The following is a 17,500-nucleotide window of genomic DNA, read 5'->3' on the forward strand; positions in this document are numbered from 1 at the left end:
CAGCAGTTAGGCGTCACGCCGCCGTTACGGCATAGCCTTCACCTTGTCAGCATATCGCGTCGCGCCGGACGAAAGAAAAAAAAGAAAAGACGAAATAGAAAAGAAAGAAGCGTGGTCATAGTAAAAAAATGATTCGAAGCAGCGCGTAAGGTACATTACCCTAACAAACACACAAAAAAAGAGAAAGAAGCCTCAGCGAGGGCGAACCCTGGCACGCGCCAGACGAGCGTTCGGAGCTAGCTGGCACCGAAAAAGAAAAAAAGGCGAGCAAAAAAAAAAAAAAAAAAAAAGCTCCCAGAAGCGCTTTGCTGAACACGAACGCAGTAGGTTCTATCTCCTCTTTCGTCGTTTAGTTTCCTCGATCTGAGATTGGAATCGTACCGATAACCAAGTCCCTGTCCGCTAGGTTCCGAGAGAAGTCAGGGACGGCGGATCTCGAACGGGAGGCGTAAACAGCGCGCAGCGAGAGAAGCGCTGTTCGACTGGGCGCGAACACTGCGTCGGACGCGTTCGAACAGAGACGCCGCGAAGGGCCCTCACGGCTTTGAGGGCGCTTGACGAGAAGGGCTGGGAAAACAAAATGGCTCCGGCCGAGAGAAGGCCGCGAAGCGCCGTAAAGGCGTCTCCACTTGCCTGTGCGCCGAAGGAGATGCCGAGACCCCGCGCGTAGCCGTGCACGAAGTGAGAACGCCCGCTGAGTCCTGTTCCAAAGACGCCGCTGCACACCAACGGGCGCCGAGCTGACTCCTGCCGAGCTGCCCCGTCCGCGCTTCCAAGTGACTCGGCGGCCAGAGGCAACGAATTCTGGTGCACGCGCCTGACACGCACGCCACGCGCGATGACCACGCCGAGGCTGCTGGCAGAAGAAAAAGAAAAACAATCGCGCTCCCCTAAGCGGAGTATTGGCTGCATTCCGCTACGACAACACCACATGGCTCCTTTTTGAAGTCATTTTGAGACGAAAGACTTAGATCTCTTATGTTTCACGGCACGCGTGAGGTACAAAAAAATTGTTGTGAGGTACACAGAATCGTTCGAAAGAAGTTGAAGTTGCGCGAACCGGGGATCGAGCCAGGCTCGAGCCAGGGAGCGTGAGCACGGGATCGCGCGCCAGGAAAGGGCAACAGCAGGGCGGGAAGAGAATCGGCCGACGCCGCAGGAGACTGGGTCGCTGCACATACGAGCGGCCTTGGGGCGTGAATGCATGTACCGACGGGAGAGAACAGGAGGCTCCTGGCGATGGCTAGCGAGAGGAACGAGCCTCGGAGGGTGCTTCCCAGGGGCCTGGTCAAGTGGTGACGGCCGCAAAGTGCAACAGAAAGTTCAAGAGCAGTTCAACAGAAGGACCAGCATGCTTCCTCCCCAGATACCTAAAAAGTTCTAAGCATCCCTCCTAATTTCTGAAAGGGGAAAACATCGTGTCTCGTTGCAGAATAAAGTTCCCTGCTGCTCCGCCGAGATACATAAAAAAAAAACCCGGCTCCACTTTTTTCTTCTTTGATTTGCATGCAGACCTGGTGATGCAGACCTCGCGCGACGATGCCCCCTGCCCCCACTTACAGAAATCAGTATGCGTATTTTTCTCTGTCCTTTTTTTTTTTTTTTTCTTTTGCGGTTATCAGCCATATTAATCGGGTCATTCAATGACTAGCGAGCACGGTAGTTCGAAGGCGCTACCAGTCTGGAGCGTCTACTATGCTACGCAGTGGCGCACCTACGGGGGGCGGCAGAGGTCCGTCGACCACCTCTGCCGCCCCCCCCCCCCCCCCCCCCGTAGGTCCGTCGACCCTCCCATCTCTTCCAACGAACGAACAATCGAATGACCGAGTGAAGTTTGTAGTCTCGGAAGCTTCTATTGTTGGATATTCTTAGTTAAATCTCGAAAAAGAATAATAATTGTTTTACTAGTATTAAACAATAAACGAAGAAGAAAACAAGAGCATGAGATTTGAAGACTGTGCTTATAAATTACTATTTTGAGGTCCTCACAAATTTCAGCAATTGAGTTAGCCCTAGGCAATCCCCCTTGTGGGTACGTGCCAAAAACTTTAAGGGTATTATCATCATCATCATTTTTAAGACTATGCGAACCAACTTGCGTATAACTTGAAGTAGTCTAAGAAAAAGAAAGAGAAAAAAATTTAGTGGCACAAAAAGTGTCCGTGGGTAGGAAATTTCTGTATGCGTAAGAATCTCTGAGCGGTTTAAATTAATCTGCAGAGTCCCCTCCACCCACCCCCCCTCCCTACGGCGCGCCTTATTACCCACGTTAATAAACCGCAATCACAATTTCTGTAGGGTCACACCACTTTCTGAACTTTTGTGCGCAACTGCAGTCACGAGACTTGAATCATCCGTCGACTTCAAAAACAAAAAAAAAAAAAAAAAAAAAAAGACGCTGAAATTTTCCGTAGATTGGTCTCAGTGTGGTCGAACTTGCATTCTGAATTCCAATCAAATTTAATAAGATCAGATTGGATTTATTAAAGCGAAGCCTCCAGCCTCTCACTGATTATGTCCGTACGCGAATACGCACTGCTGGAAAGCCAACTTTCCCTGACTATGAAGATGATCGTGGTAAAGTGTACCAAAAAATCAAACGCTTCCCTGTGGAGCTTGGCGACAGCCCCGTTAGGTCCCCTCCGCTAAACGTCGCTGTGCAGCAGAGGGAGGAGCGCGACATTAGGCTTAACGTGGCAGTTTGAGGTTTAGGACGTTAGGCCTAACACCTCGTCTTGAGGTTTAATACCTTGAACCGCTACCCACTACAAAAAGTACTCACTGTATACGCCAACCAACAGGAACCGATTCACGCCGTAGACCCTAAGCCCAAACGTTAGGCATTCAGGATGCATACCCTATAGAGTTGGTGCGGTTATTCTAGAAAAGTGGTGCATACCTCCAGAGTAACACATACCTGCAGTGTGGGATTGGAGAACAAAGGAATCTATCACGAGAAAGCTTCGAGTTCAACCATCCTCGTCGTTACACGGAGGGGTGCATGATTTTTAAAATTTTATTTGAAAGCTGAAACAACTGTTTTTTTTTTAATACTGAGCACTGTACGAGCTGAAATATCCCCCCCCCCCCCCTTTCCTTTAAATAAAAAAGGCTCGATTTTCAGTTATATATATAGCCTGAGTTTATAACATCCTAGCGAGGAAAACGGCAACATTTCGTGCGCGCAGGAAAACCAGTGACCAAGGATAACAATGATATAGTTGTCATGTGTCAAGGGCAATCCCCTGAGAGGGTATGTAAGGAAACCCTCCGCGCCGAAATAAAGAACCAATTATGGACCGCCGCGCCACCGAAGACCCGGAGCCATTCGAAGGGAGAGGCTGAAAGGAGGAGGAGGTGGAGGAGAGAGAAAGAAGTGGAAGCGCCAGGAGGAGACAAGGTCCGGTACGAAGAACTATTCTCCCGCCTGCACGCCCTCACTGTTGATGCATTCCTAAGAGTAATGGCGTCGCCCATACCCAGACCGCAGACTGCCTTTGTAACATGACCGTCGTTGTTTTTCGGCAGCCCATGGCCCCGGTTAAAACGCCCACAAGTGATATTTGTACACTCCTCACTAGACCCGTTACGTGTGGCCCTACTGTCTGTTACCGTACCTAATCGTTATGTCTCATCCTTAGATGTAGCTGTCGATGAAATTGTCCCCAAAAATGCTAAATTGCTCTTGTCGAATCTCTTATCCGGCCTTTTGCAGGAACACTTTACGGGTTTCCCCTCTCATGTCATTATTGCAACTGATGCCTCCGTTCTTAATTAGAAGGTATTTTTTCTCCCCATTTAGATCGGGCCTTTCTCCTGCGACAACCTGATTTTTTTCCTTCTGTTTCTTCATGCATTATACTTGGCAATTATCCTAGCCCTTCGAAAGTTAAATTCTGCTAAACAGCATGTAATAGTGATTACTGACTCTCTCTCAGTTTGCACTGCTCTTTCGTCCCCAAATACATCTCCTCTACGTCGAGCCCTCAATTATTTATTGCCTACATCATTACGAGAACTTCGTTTGGTGTGGGTGCCTGGACACGCTGGCATCTGGATTAACGAATCGGCAGACACTCTGGCGGGTCTTGCATTGGATGGCCGAGTGGTGGAAATCCTGCCGCCTAAACATTTCCTCACCTCGGCACGTTTTCGTAGATTACGCATCCTACAATGCATGGCTGAAACTGCGTGCGTAGGTTCAGAGCTTGAGCACCTCCGGTACTCATGGAAGTGCAGGATTGGTCAATCACGAGAATGTGAACTTAGCCTAACTAACTTTCGCTGTGGCGTACCAAATTTAAATTATTATTTTCACAGCTGTGATCTGGCCCCCTCGCCCCTTTGTGCATTTTGTAATGAGTTAGAGATAATAGAACATTTTTTACTCTTCGACCGACGGTTCACCTCTATACGAAAAACATATTTGGAAAATACTTTTAATCAATTGGCCCACCCATTGTCTGTTCCTCTGATATTATCATTCGGGGCGAAAGTCCTGGGTTTTTGCCGCGGGGATCTTTGCAATCTCGCCGTCTACCGCGCTAGCCGCTAGATAAAGATGGCGGGCTGCTCTATAAAACACGTCAGAGCCTGTACTCAATGCCTTCTCGCTCACTGCCGCTCCTTCGCTGCCGCATCTGCTTGCTTTATTTCTTTACGTACTTTCACGGCTGTCCTTCTTTCTATCCTTTCCTTATTCATTAGTGTTAATTTTATAGTTGGTGTGTCCTCCCTCATTTTCTGGCAGTCTACCTTTCTTATTATCTTTTTTATTCCCGTTTATAAACACTTTTTTTCTTCTAAACGACTACTTCAAGTGCATTCATTATCTTTCTGTTAATCCTAAGCCAAGTTCTTTCCCTCTCAGCTCCCATTTCCTGGCCGATTCCCCTGAGTGGGTGTGAGCCATTATCTCGGCACCAAGCAACCAACCAGCCGAGGGTGACGCTGCCGGAACACCTACGTCGTAACCAAAGCCTGGGCGGGAGTGGCCGACGGCGCATTGGTTGCAGTCTCCCTGACGGCCAGCAGCGGCTGGTCGAGTGCCCACGAGGAGCGTCATCGCCCCGTCGACGCACGGCTCGACTAAGGTCCCTCTTAGGCTCGACAGCCTCGACAACGGCGACGCCGCCGGTACCACGCGCTGCCTCCCTGCTGTACGGCTACGGAGGAAGCAGCCTGTGAGCGCCTACCTCACCAAGGTACGGCGGCAGCGGTTCGCCCAAGCCGCGTATAGACAAGCCTGCCCCCCGCGAAAGTCACGTCAGGATGGCCCCATCAGAACTAACGCAGCGGCAACAGTGACTATAGGTAGGCCTAGTGAATAAGAACAGTTGGGCGAGGACATTGGTATATATTATTTGGGGTTTTGTAGTTGGGTTTTGCTTCTATGTACTAGTTTTGTTATTAATTTGGGTTTGTTGTGTGGTTTTGAGTGTGATTAGTTATGCTTGAGAGTTTTTCCTCGTTCATATAAACTTGCCTTTCCCTTTAAATGTGTCTGAGTTCATTCTTTCTTGCGCGTGGGTTACTTTCGCTCCTTTTTCCAAAAGCAATCTGCGCATGCGCTACTATCGCTCCCAGCGACCGATCCGCCGTTATTGGGGGGCAAAAATGTAAACAAAACGACGCCATATTGCATTAGCCAGTGGCGAACACCGAGCCAGCTAAGTGCTGCTCCGTTTCCTGCAGGAAACGGAAAGCAGCCGACAGGTAGGCGCTACGGCTGCCATCGGAAAATTTCTCTGCCACCAAAACCATGCGTGGCGCCTGGGGCGGCTTCCTCAACTGCGCAGGGCAGGCGGAAAAAAAGGGGGCGTGTTCTTCTATAATCCCCCAAGTGTGGTTCGGGCGGCCGCCGCAAGAGGGCTACGCTACTGGAAAAAGGTCCATTGTGCCAACTTATACTAACTGATTTAGTTCACTTGCAGGTAGATCAAATTTGAGTAAACTTTCTCATTTAGACGTATTTCAAGTTTCGGCTCTATCTTTGTTCCTCAAAACTGGCTTCGCCGTGCAAACAATATTTTACAGTTGGTACGCGGGTGAACAGCCTTTTTTTGTATCTGGTATAGCAGTGAATAATAGTCAACTGTACTGAAAAAGTTTTTCTTTTTCTTTCTGCATTTTTTTCCCCAAAAATAAGGGTCACGAGAAGCGCATTGCTTGACTTCATCAGAAAAGAAGGCATTGAGGAGGGCTTTCGTTGTATTCCCTCCCCACCCTGATCTCCCATCATCCCTTCCTTCCCATCCTGGCAAAAAGGCTTCCCGTGTAATATTTTTTGTTATGTAAAGGTGTGTCTATTATTATATTCCTCCCGCAGGCGGATTTTGTATTTTTTGGCGGATGCTTTGACGCCTAATTTTTTCGTGTGAAAAATAGGAAAAGCTCGAAAAGTGCTTTTATATTCTTTGTACAGTTTTATTTTTGTATTTATTTATTTAAATTTATATTATATTAAGTTATTTATATTACTTTTTACATTTGAATTTATACTTAGTCGTTTAAATTTTCATTTATGTATTATATTACATTTTATATTTGAGGCGTTTTTTTTTCGAAATTAGCCAAATCCACAAACCGAAACTAATACACATAAAGAGAGAAGAAAAATTGGGCTCATCTCCCCGCGAGGGGGACTCGAGTAAATGCGTCGCATAGGGGGTGGGTGTATTGGGTGTATTGCGTTAACGTTTAGTGTTTGGGGAGTTGGTGGTAGTGAATTCGTTGTATCAGCAGCTTCTTGACGTAGTTTGAATGAGTCAAGGATAGGCGCGTTCGTCAGAGGTTACACAAGGTACAGTACCGTGTAGGTGACTGGGCGTGGACTTCGGTCGGGTGGGGGGAAAAGTTGATCCAAATCATCCGTGGGAGTTCGGTTTCCATGCACTCGCTTCACTTCGGGCACATCATCGAAAACGCGAGAAAAAATAAGGAGCAACTTATAGTTTTATTCATTACCACGCGGATCGAGTTCGAGATTGACGGATGGGTCAATCGGTGTTGTTTTCTATCATCGCGAGAAGCGTTTGGCTGTCAGTACCGTATCACTACAGAACGGGTAGTTACGGCTTAAACAGCATGCTCCTAGCAGTGGACGACAGAGTGGCGACGGTGACGGGTATGGACGTGATAGCACGCATGCAGTAGAAAACAGAGACAAAAAAGCGATGTAAAAATAGACGCTGTTATCTAAACTGCGGGGTGATCTTCAGTTCAACGCTCGCACTTCGCTCGCATGTATACCCTTACTAGATAAACTGAAGATACTAACGCTGATTTCTACTACAGTGTTGTGTTTATTTTTTTAGCGTTAACTTCGGGGCTTATTTTAAGAATACGTGGCAAATGTTTTGATATTTTTGGTGTGCGATATGAGACAGACTCGTGGTGATTTTCGCAACTGACTAATAACATGGAATCGCGCGAGACCTGTAGTGCGGACGTCGCCTATTGCTCAGACAAAACAACATGGCGAATTCCTCGACATTAACAGGGTTACCAACGCACGCAGACGGGGACACAGGTGCAAGAAACGACAGGACAGGACACTAATTGTCCTGTCCTGTCAGCGCCTTGTCCTGTCGTTTCTTGCATCTGTGTCCCCGTCTGCGAGCGCTGGTAACCCGGTTAATATGCATCACCAACTAGCCCACCAAGCCATCCTCGTGAGTTCCTGGAAATTGTCCTAAATAGAGAACAGCGGCATGGCTGGTCTGTGACATCATACACTTATTTTCTTTCGCTATACGTTTCGATTACTCACTATTTCGACCTTCATTTTACCGTTGTATAAATACGCAAGACATTTCAGCCCAGAATATTTTTTTTCCCTAACGATGAGAGAAAAACTGCGTTTCTCGCTCGGTACAACGTTTTACAGCGGCTCCAAATTGATTCCTTTTTGGGGAATGTCGGGCACGAAAAAAGAATGGTAAACCGACGTCAGATTTTAACGCCGTATCTTCAGGTTACTGAAATAGTTTCGGTAAACACTGTATCATTCTGATTGGAACAAAATACATTACACGAGCGTCGTAGCCTGCGTAATGAGGCCTCAACTTATCTGGACTACGCCACTCCAGCGTCTTCCGTAACCTTACGATGCAGAACGGTGCATAGTAATTACAGCTAGGACATTTACTATTTGGCTTCGTAAAGTTGCATCCCCAAATTCCGCGGAGTTGCTTGGAACGCGCGCAGAATTTATAACGTGCATCCACACGCGCTTCGGAACGCACATATATTACGCTTTAAATAGGAACCTCAGTTATTTTGAACCATTTAATGAAATATTGTAATCGAGACTACGCAAGCGCTATTTCTTGTTTTTCGGTTGTGTTATTTCGGGTATCGCGTGCGTAATTCCAAAAGACTGGGCAGGGTTCGTACTAAGTTTAGCCAGTGACGCCACTGTGAGGTGAGATTGTTTATTCGAACCGGCCCATGCAACCGATCTTGAATCGTCAGTATGATGTCATCAGACTCATCACTATTTTGGAAATGGAAAGGGCACGGCCGGAATTTAAATCCGGTGCGCGCCTCAGTTTTCGCAGCTTTCCGTTGCCCACGGCAGCACTACCGCATATGTCGCCCAAAGGAGCCGTTGTACGGCGCATCTGGATCATTTTTAAAGTGACTCAGAATTCATTTAACGTAGTAGCGGCGCACTGGAGTGAAGGCCTAAGAGAAACAGTGCGCTCACAATGGGCTCATTTTGAGCTTATTAATCCCAGCAGCGCAATTGTTCGCGGCAACGTTACGCAATCCAGCCGTTGAAGAAAGATAAATGCGCGATACTTCGGCGACTCTTTTCCGTACTTTGGTGCGTTTCGTGAAGAATATTTTTGTTTTTAACCATAAAACGTCGAGCAGCGTCGATCACGGACGCTACAAAACTATAGCGAAAGCGATGGACGGTACGGACCTGCTTAGATTGCGACGCAGTCCGCGCACGCGAGAAAAAAAGGAGGGGGGGGGGGGAGCACTAACCAGTCATTCATATTTGCCTCATCACATAAAATACCCTTTGGAGCTCATCTGCGAAGTCCAATAGTCCAATTACTCCGCCCTCAGAGCATTCAAGCCTGAACGATGGCCGGGCGAGCGGGCGAAGCTTGCACAACGTAATGAAATCAGTCCGCTTGCCAGCAAACGATAGCGCAATCCTCGGCCTTTTTGCAGGTGAATAAGGCGGCGGGCTTCCAGCGGGTAATTTTTCTCACCCCTTTCTCCGACGTGCAAAAGTTTCCGCGTGTGCTCCAATGGCTTTGGTGCCGTTGACTGCCTATAGCAGGTCGATTGCAGAACGGCCATGACAAATGTGCGCTGCTTCGAGCGCTCCCGAGGCGGCCATCGATGGGCGCAAGCGCATGCGCGCGACGTTTATCCTCGAAGGGCCCTGAGCGGGGCCATCCTCGCTGTGCATGCATTGTACCCCACTGGAACGAGAAAGCGCAAAACGCGCGCAGACTCTGCTGATGAGCTGCACGCGCGCAGAGAGCAGACAGGCAAGAGCAACACTGCGCTCGCAAGTGAAAAAGAACTGCTGTGGTATACCGCAGCCAAGAATGCCTCTTTCCCGTGAAAGGGACGTGAGCGCAGGGATATTGCTTCGTGTCGCCATCTTCCAAAGCCAAACAATGGGGAGGAATAAGGGGGGAGTGGGGGTGGGGAGTCCGCACTTCAGTGCGTTCGAAATGCGAAGCACTTATAGGCGCGGAACGGCACTATACAACAATCGTGCGGTAACCTACAATACACTGCCTCCATTTTTTTATCCGGTACATCTTCACTGAAGCCCCGCGGGTCCGCAACGTCCGTGCGCAAGGGCTCGAGAGTTGTCGCGGATGCATTTTGTTCTAGCCTTGGACTGACCGCATACAGATGCTAGCTTTACTTCTTCATGATTACTTGGCGTGGGTGCCACTGTTATTCAGGACGCCAGTAATTACACTGCGCACTATCGGCGTGTAAGAACGCAGTCGTCTGGCTTTCAATATTCGTTGTAATACTGTAACTTTACTTAATGTACGATTATTACCCAAATTAAATAACATTATTTATGTTTTTAGAATTAGCGCAACAATGCTTTTTAATTCATTCAAAACTATTTTCTTCTCGCTATATACATGTACCGACACTTTGGAACAAGGCATTCACTTGTGTTTTAGGTGCGGAGTACCTTAGGACCAAACAATGGCCGTCCGCGTCCGTGCGCATAGCATTTACAATCACAAACAATCACGCAGGCACTGGCAGGATTCGAGCCGGTGTCTGCCAGACCAGACAGAGGTAGTGTCAGTCGTCTTGCCCATTGGGCTATGACCATGAGTTCGTACCCGAGAGTCAAACGGCTTACTCCCTCGCCTGTAACGGTGCGGAGCACCTTAGGACCTCCCAGTGTCCGACCGCGTCCATCCGTGCACGCACCACCATCAAGCGAAAATCAAGCAAAATTCGATTTGAGCCTTGAGTTGCAGTTTCATTTAGGGAATAATTAAGGTGCAACTCACGGCTCAAATAGAATGACGGTCGGGGCGCAAATCGGATGTCACTCCGGGCGCAACTTGGACGTCATTTCGAGTCCCCGTACTCCGCACCCTCGCCATCATCCACAAAGTGGTGATGCTGCCATATTTCGCTTCACCTTCGTGGCAGCGAAGTTGCAGCCTGCAGAACGCTTTAGATGTACGCTGATCGCGTATGTCCCAACCGATAGCGCATCAAGACAGCGTTCGTGACAGCCTAGTCATTTCTTGTGATTTCTGGTTTTGCTTCGAATTACGGTGTCCACCGAACGCTGTGCTTATCCCCTGTACAGTTGTTCAGTTCAACCAGTAAATAGTTCAGATTCTTCCCTTGAGTCACAGGTTTGATTGTCACAAAGTGCACTAGGCTTTGTTTTTTACCCCTTTTTGTCCTGTCGGTTTATCCTCCGTTGGTTTCCGGATCCAACTATCTGGCGTTTGTTTCAAGTTGTAGCCTTGAAGTGCCGTAAATGATACCGAGTTGAGCACCCCATTGGGCAGCCACGCGTAAGACCTTATTTCGATTCCCCCGACTGAGGATGGGTTCAAACTGTTGCCGCAACAGTCGTAATAACTTTAAAGAATGACGTCATTTCACTTCTTAGCCAACCGAACTGCGTTACACGCCGTTTTTTTACATTGCATAGATCACGATATGGCTTTTGCGTTGGTAGTCTGAACGTAGCCTGACTGCTTCATTCTGTCCTTTTAAAACTCAAGTCTCAGGCGCGCGCCAATATGGCCAACGACGAAGAACCCACCACGGCGGCTACGTGGCTGGGGCATTGCGCTGCTCAACACGAAGACGCGGGTTCCATCCCAGCCGGGGCTGCCGTTTTTCTGGCGGAGGTGAAAAACGAAAACGCTTGTGTGTCGAAATTTCGGCTCACGTTGATAACTCCCAGGTGGCGTGAAATAATTCGCATTACTCCACTACGTCACGCCTCACAACTCACGCGTATCTTTGGCACGTAAAGCACCATGAAAAAAAAAAAAAAAACGACAAAGCAACGAAGAAACCCGCGAAGTATGCTCACAAATGCGTCGCCTTCGCTGTGTTACGGTCAGATGACACATGCAGAGAGAACTGCTAAACTTACTGCGACCACGGATATGCTTCGCCAAAACTTGAGCAAAATGGGTCGCGGTTCAGCTGTCGTGCACGCCGCTGCGTTTATCTCGAGACGCCGTGGGAAATCACCCTAGCTTCGTGATAAAGGGATTTCGGCGGAAACCGCGCTTCACTGGCGGAGATTTGCGCTGTGCTTTACAACTGAACAGCGGATGATTATCTATTCATTCCTCTTCAAACAGCCACAGAGGTCACGCACCCTCCTGAAGAAGAAACCCGCCGACGTCTGTGCAGAAATGCATTAAAATAAAATTGAAGGGGTGCCCCCCCCTTCAAGGACGAGAAAATACGACGGAACCCAACGATGTGCGTATGAGCGGTTCTTTTGGAGATAACGTCATCAGCGAGATCCGTCTATTATTCAAGGGGCTATATGCTGGGAAAATGACAGAATGTACGAGCGAGCTCCGTATAAGGGTCCTGTGGCTATAAATTTATAAATAAGGTGGGTCATGTGTGGTATGAGCAGCTGTAGACAAAACGAGCCGGCTGCAAACCACTGCTTTGTATGGGCATATCCAGCAGATACAAGCGTTCACCGAAATGATATTTTCAACACTAAACGACTGTCGTCCCCAAGCAGTGATGCAATGCATTTCTAACAAAGCTGAACTCAATGGAATTTTATACAGAGCGAATGGCTCATACAAACCCTGTAGTAAGCCACCGCACGCCAATCGGACATCCACCGTTCTATTGCGGGAAGATGGATGTGTACTGAAGCGCCACATTCCGCACTAGGCAACGGTATGAATTTCCGCGCGCTTCTACAGAAATGCCCTGATAGAGAAATGTCGGGCGATGACTTGCATCTTATCAGTTGTTCGCCTCCCCTTTGCAAATACTGTCTCTCAGACGTAGTAATGCTAAACGTGGTGCGTGCGTTTTTTTCTTCTTTTCACTAAAAGAATTCTTGCCATGTGTTGTGAATGGCAAGAACTCACCGAGGCGCATAAAGCCAGCCAAATGGAGCGACTCAAGCTTACCCCGGCCGGCCGAGCTACCTTGTACCGCCTCGGTTACGAGCCAAGCGTGGGACCTCAAAACCAAAAACGACGCATCCCCCATGCCTTGAGGGAATACATCATGGTTGAAAACATCCCACGCAACATGCACCCGGTTCACCACAAGGGGCGAAGGGAAGCCAGGGTCAAGGCCTTGCGAAAAGCCTACAGCAAGGACAGCTCAACAAGATACGTCGACGCTGCGAGGTACCCGGCACGAACCAAGTGGGCGTACGCGGTTAGTGTGACAAGCAGTAAAGGAGATGAGTTGTGCTCAGCAACGGTCAATACAGATGACACCGACTCTGCGGAAGAGACAGCTGTCGTGCTCGCCACCACCACAGTACCAGATACCCAAGGCCGGGTGACCGTCATCACCGACTCGCAAGCGGCCTGCCGTAATTTTCAAAAGGGCCGTATCTCAGCGATGGCACTTGATCTACTACATAAGGCTTCAAAAGCACGGAAAACTCCACTGGACCTTTACATCATTTGGACACCAGGTCACGAGTCCTCAGAGGGTAATGAAGCGGCAGATACCGCAGCCCGAGGCCACTCACACCGGGCTTCAACCCTCATAGGCACTCACCACTCTGCCGACAACCACCCGTCCATCCTCAAGCGCAGCAGAGACATATTAGAGCACTACAGGTTATCAAGAAGACGATACCCGCCACCCCACCCGAAGCTAACCAAAGAAGAAGCCACACAATTCCGGAGACTGCAGACAAATTCATTTCCGCACGCCACACAGCCGTCCCAAATACACCCTACGCTCTTCAGCTACGACTGCAACTTCTGCTCTGGGACGCCCAACACCCTGTACCACATGGTGTGGGAGTGTAAAGGCGTCACCGAACTACCTGAAGTCATCGCACCGACACAGGAGCAGTGGGAGGTCCTGCTGAGTAGCGATGTCCTGGAAAACCAGCGTGGCCTGGTGACCAGGGCCATTCGAGCTGCAGCTGGCCATGGCATCCCGGACTAGGGACGCCACCCACCATGGATGACCGACAACCATCCCGCGCTCCTTTCTTCCCGTTAAATGGGAGCAATAAACGTTTTTTCCTCCTCCTCCTCACTAAAAGAATTTGTGAAGCGTTCATTCTTATGGGCCGTGTCGCTTTCGAGCACAAGTTAGAAATAATTGGAAGCCTGAAAGGCTGCGGACAAAATTATCCGGGCCTGCCAGTCATGGAGAACTTTCAGCGGCAAGTTCGGAAATAAATGGCAGGTGCAACAGCCGGGTCTCCGACGAAGGAAGAGGGGCTGCCACCTCTGCTGTTTCTCCAGCCTTGCACCACCAGTGCAAGGCTCGCCAATTCTTTTTTTAGCTCGACCTCTCATTAACGCACAAGTCCTGCGGCCCCCACTGTTGTTCAGGTGCCCATTCATTGACGAGACAGTTATGATGCTGCAGAATTCTCCTTTTCTTGTGTTCGAATACAACCTACCAGCCCCTTAAGAGGAGCCTTTTCTCGCACATGAAAAGATAACTAGTCAAGCTTCCACGACCAACTGAGCGCCTCGTTAAAACACGGTGCGTATCTGTGGTCGCTCGAACAGACCGTCCCCATGACGCCTCAAGCGTATGAAGTCGCGGTCGTTATCAGAGTGCAGCGGTGGCAGAATTTTGGCGCTCCTACTGTGTTCCCGCACAGGTTCTTTACACCACAATGAAATAGTTTTCATTAATTACGGAAAATTTGGCAGTTTTGCGTTTATAAGCGCTGTTGAACTGCGTAGTTAAAAGAAAAATCTACGACTTTCATCGCAAACAGGGTAATTCCTCCTAAATATTCTTGCATCCCGATAAACGCAGACGTAATCTGCAGGAGGATGGGAAACCTATTTATCAGGCATGGCGTCTAATTGGAGGGTCAATGCAGCATGGGAACTTCGACGGCGGATCTCAAAATATGGCTGACTGATCAGAATTGTCGTTGTTGCTCCTTCACTGATGGCACATACCCACGTGGGGAATACCACCGTCCTTCGCTTTCCATTTTCTATCCCCTGTAAAGCGTGCTCTGTTTCAATATGATGTTTACTGAGGGAAAGCCATGCATACTGTTTGAAAGGGTCTCTCTCTCTCTCTCTCTCTCTCTCTCCTCTCTCTCTCTCTCTCTCTCTCTCTCTCTCTCTCTCTCTCTCTCTCTCTCTCTCTCTCTCTCTCTCTCTCTCTCTCTCTCTCTCTCTCTCTCTCTCTCTCTCTCTCTCTCTCTGCTGTTAATGCGAACCTGCCGTACCCTTGAGGCGTAAATGAGATGCCGAAACCTGCGCGCTCCCTGCTCGCTCTGCCGATGGTCGTCTACCTTGTCGTCCGCATGGGCGCCATCGATCGGCAAATCAGCTAAATCAAAACAATCAGTTTCATTCTTGTCAACACTAGGGCTCAGCTTCAAGGGCAAAACATCCCTTAGTAGGAAATTGTTGAGCGCATCGAATACAATATACGCCGTTTTTTTTAACAGCGAAGCTGTTTAGGAAATCGTAATTTTTCGTGTCCGCAGTTAAAAATACCGAGAAATTGCCTCGCGCCCGCGTATGCCTACCTTGCGACGACCGCGCAGTGTACTCTGCGGACGTTCGTCAAGTCAAGCATACCCAGTTATGGAGATTGGCCAACACTGCGGCGATTGCCCGGCAGTTAAAAAAAAAAAAATGCCGGGAAAATGCCTATCAGGAGAAACAGGAAAAAGACGCCGGCAGTTCGCCACTGAGCCAGATGTGGTTAAAGAAAGCCAGCAGGTCTGATAGTGCGCTGTCGGGAAGGTTGCGGAATAGTTTATAAGTTATTCGATCTTCCCCGGGAGTCGTATTGCGACGAAGGCTGCTGAGCGCTCGTTGCAGTTCTGTTAGTGTAAAAGGCTGTTCGAGGGGGGACGGGGGGAAGGCTCAGCACGGAAGCGCAGAAGCTGGGCTGTGTGCACTAGTGAGGTACATGAGTAAGTGCAGGTCCTCTAGTGCGTTAGGATGTTGTTTTGTTGAGAAGAGTTGTTTTGTCGAGAAGAGGAACAGGGTGGACCGGTGAGGGAGGTTGAATGAGCGAGCGGAGGAGGGACGCCCGTTTGGCGTTCATTGCTGGATTAAGAGTGTCACAGAAAGCCCACCAGTCCGAGCGAGCTAACTGATCCGCATAGGTCTGAGCTTCTTGTGTGAGGAGGTTTATTCGACGGCGCAGGCGACGGTTGGCTTTGTTTCGGCGCCAGCGGCGAATTAGTGAGCGGCGCGCGTCCTAAAGGTGCACTAGATGGGGGTCGATGAAAGGGGCATCGGTTGTCGGGGCGACATATTTAGTATGCCGATCGTAACTGCGGATGAGGACACGAAGCCAAGCGTCGGGATTAGTTGGGTCAATGGTGGGGAGCCCCGTCAGGCGAAAACGAAGTCAGTCGGGGAGGGCCACGCGGGATCCCGGACGAGGTTGGACCCGCATAAACAGTAGACGAATTTCAATAATGGATTGGTCGCTTCCGAGGTTTTCGTGGAGGTGCGACCAGGAAGGGTTGCCTGTGCCCTGGAAGAACAAGTCTGGGGAGGTGTCATGCTCTACCGAGTTGCCATTGCATATGAGGAAATTGCCAGAGTTTTACCTAACAGTCTTCACGTAAAAACACGTTAATTGCTTGATAAATCGTTGTCTCTCTAGCGTTTGTTTTTTGTGTCTGCTTTTTTTTGTCGTAATTTAAATTCGTCAGGCAGACATGGGTACCGGTTTTTTAAACAGTAGTCTCAGTTTCCAAGTATTATTTTTCGTTTTGCATAATGTGTAGGCAACATGTGTCGACAACAATCGGAAGACGCTAAAGGTTGGCCTTCCCCTTAATTCTTACCACGCGCATGAATGCAAATGGCAAGGTCATGTGGGGTGGTGGCTTGGCCTCGCTCGAGCACGGAATGGGAGAAGTAGGCAGTGACCATTTCTCGATTGGTAAGCCCGCTCGAGGCAGGCGAGAGCGACGTCCTGAAGAAGGCTGCTTGGAAACACTTGCCCCGTCCGGCTTTCCCTAATGCCTCGGTACGGGTGCGTGCATCGATCGCAGCGCCGGCGGCCGCCTCCAACGGGGCTGTGCGTGGCGTGAAAGCGTGACGTCATCCCCACAGCACGCGCTGCCAGTTTCTCCGAGGTCGCCCCCAAGGAGCTGCACGACCGAGCGCGATGCCCCCCTATCGAGCGCCGACACACGTCCCGCCGGGTCGCTGTCGGCGCTTGAGAACGTTGTGTAGTCCCCGCGGTGGCGTTATCTTGCCGCGTGCTGCCTCCGGCCTCAACATATCCCCTGGAGGGGAAGAAGCGCGCCCAACTTTCGAATCACTCGGTTTTCCAAGGTCGGGGCAGTATAGCGACAGGACATCTAGTTTCGGCACGATACATATTTCTGATTTATAACCCGAAGATGGGACGGGCATGGCAGCATCCATGGGTAACATGTTGCCTGTGGAGGGAGCACGTCGGCTTAGTCAGCAGAAAGTTATTCAGAGTGATTTAGAAACGGTCGTTAGCATTCTCTTCCTTAGTAAGTTATTCGGCGGGCATAGGAGGTTGGGCGGAGGGGGGGGGGGGGGGGGACATAAAAACAGTTCCGGTATCCGGTATTATAAATTTGTTTTACTTTTATTCATCCTCATCAGATTCTGTCTCACTTTTATATAGTAATGTACGGAACACCCCAAATTCTTACCCCTGATTGACTGATTGCATGGTTTAACGCGCCGACGCAACGCAGGCGATGAGGTGCGCCGTAGTGGAGGTCTCCGGATTAATTTTGACCACCTGGGGATCTGTAACGTACGCAGAAATCTGGAACACATGGGAGTTTTTGCTT

General features: G+C 49.3%; 1 protein-coding gene across 3 annotated transcripts in view; it reads right to left on the reverse strand.

Moving 5' to 3' along the window:
• The window catches only part of LOC144155429 (ubiquitin-conjugating enzyme E2Q-like protein 1), a 78,742-nt gene that overhangs the window by 14,405 nt on the left and 46,837 nt on the right, over nt 1–17,500 (reverse strand). Inside the window, exon 2 of one of the 3 annotated variants that reach the window (XM_077686841.1) lies at nt 634–853. The exons of 1 other annotated variant lie outside the window; for it this stretch is intronic. The gene's annotated coding sequence lies outside the window, so the exon portion shown is untranslated. Of the gene's footprint in view, nt 1–633; nt 857–17,500 lie in introns of all 3 variants that reach the window. One more of the 3 variants, XM_077686842.1, reaches the window with a different exon arrangement.

The sequence above is a fragment of the Haemaphysalis longicornis genome, unplaced genomic scaffold (genome assembly GCF_048455015.1).
Source record: "Haemaphysalis longicornis isolate Haplotype H1 unplaced genomic scaffold, Haemaphysalis longicornis Haplotype H1 scaffold_1, whole genome shotgun sequence".
Taxonomy (NCBI): Eukaryota; Metazoa; Arthropoda; class Arachnida; order Ixodida; family Ixodidae; genus Haemaphysalis; species Haemaphysalis longicornis.